Below are 2,178 nucleotides of genomic sequence, written 5' to 3'. Positions count from 1 at the left end.
GTTCATGTCAAGGCTGCTTTCCTCTCTCATTCATATCTTAACATTGCAGTCCTTCCCCTGCCACATCAGAGCCAATGTTACAATGTCCAAACATTAAGGGGTTACAGTTGACTTTTTAGAACACAGTGGTGCTAAGCAAACAACTAATACTTTTTTTCTGTCACCCACTAACCTCCAGCCCAAATTTGAATTTAAAGTAGAAGCATCTTTAATTATTATTAACCTTCTAATTATATTAACCTTACTCTTTCTCTTGATTTAACATTCAAAGCAAACTTTCTCTGTTCTTGGCAGCATTATTTAAAAAATTGAAATCTGAATCCTTTTCTTGGTTTGGAATAAATGGCAGTTTAAAGTGGAACATCCTCACTACTCTACTTTAAAACTCACTTTCTTTACAGGTGCGAGGAGAGTTTAGAAAAGTTTAGGGGCATGAAAATCACATAGACTTAACCTCATCCACCTGGCAAGTGAAAATGGGGGGGTGGGATTGGCTTTCTTGACTTCACACTTGACTTGACTTCATGTAAAAAGCAGTTCATGTAGTTTGTTGTAAATGAGAGACAAGGGCTCTTTAAGCCTTCGCCATCAGTTATGACTCCAAACAGACTCTAAATAGTTATTGGCGTCCAAATATCCCTCCAGGTATACACGATGAAGCTTTTCTCACCTTTCGCTCAACACAAATGTCAACCCTTTCGATACCATACAGGCTACAGGACCATTCAAGGGATAAAATACATGGAAGATCTCTCTTGTCTACTTGGAGAGTAGTCCAAATACATTATCCTTTTATACAGAATTTTGGAAAAGACCTTCGATCTTAATCCCTTAATCCTTCAAAGTTTCTGTCTGGATCCTGCACCATTATGACATGGCCTGTCCAAATTCTACAAAACTGTTTACCTCCTACACAACCAAAACACACCTCCATACCTGGCTTAATTGAGACTATGGGCCTGATTTATTAAAGCTCTTCAAGGCTAGGGAGAATACACTTATCAGTGAAACTGGATGATCCAGCAAACCTGGAATGGATTTCTTCAAAGTCATTTGCTATTTGTTAGCAAATGTTTTGAATCCGGGACCAGATCCATTCCAGGTTTGCTAGATCACCCAGCTACACTGATGAAAGTGTATCCTCTCCAGGCTTGCTGAGCGGTTTCCTCTCTAAGCCTATGGGTCCTCTCTATGGGTCCGATTTATTAAAGCTCCCTAAGACTAGTTAAGATGGATTATCATGGGAAAACCTGGATGATACAGAAAACCTGGAATGAATTAAAACAATTTGCCAACTAATAGCAAATATTTTTTAGGAAATCCATTCCAGGTTTGTTGAATCACCTAGGTTCACCTAGGTTCCTAAGGGATTAAGATCGAAGGTCTTGAACCAGTCTTGAGAAGCTTTAAAAAAACAACAACAAAAAATCAGACTCAACGTCCTTTGTGTTTTAAAGATATCCCAACCACTCCTCCCTCCCCCTTTCTCTCCTATTTTCTCTTTACATCCCAACTATTACTCTTCTTTTCCATCTTTTTTGGTGGCTTGTGGTCTGTATATGGCCAGTGTCTGCAGGTAAGCACACATATGCCATGTTATTCATATATACCTTTACCCTACCTTATCCTCAAAGTGACTGTGCCACTTTAAAACAGATTAAAATGAGTGATCATTTTTTCTAAAGTTATGAGCCCTCTGCCTACTTACATCTGAACTTTACTTTACGTTACATTTTTAAACAAACCTTTCAGTATTAAATATATACTTTATTTTAAACCCAATCATCTCATGAGTTTCTATGGACTGACAGGGTGCTGTACAAAGTGTTCTGAGCAATACTCCTTGATCAAAAAACCTGATCACTATTAAGGGGGTTTGATGGGTAGATGTCAGTCCAGAGGAGTGGGCATTCCTATGTGTGGCTGTTTATGTATATATATTGCTGTAGATAATGACCATGTGTGATTACTTTGTTATCCTATTTAATGACAAAGTTGTCACGGAATAAATAGGCCAAAGAGTGAAAAAATAAAAATTAAGTGGTGTAAAAGAGTGACAGCTTATGTGGTCAAGGGTGCAGTTAGTTTTAAATGGGTACTTTACAAGGATGACTTTAGATACTGAAGAATACGCATACAATGGAATTCCCAAGAAATATAGCAACATTGCTGAAACAT

The sequence above is a fragment of the Pyxicephalus adspersus genome, chromosome 10 (assembly GCF_032062135.1).
Source record: "Pyxicephalus adspersus chromosome 10, UCB_Pads_2.0, whole genome shotgun sequence".
NCBI classification, from domain to species: Eukaryota; Metazoa; Chordata; class Amphibia; order Anura; family Pyxicephalidae; genus Pyxicephalus; species Pyxicephalus adspersus.
This window is presented reverse-complemented; position numbering follows the sequence as displayed.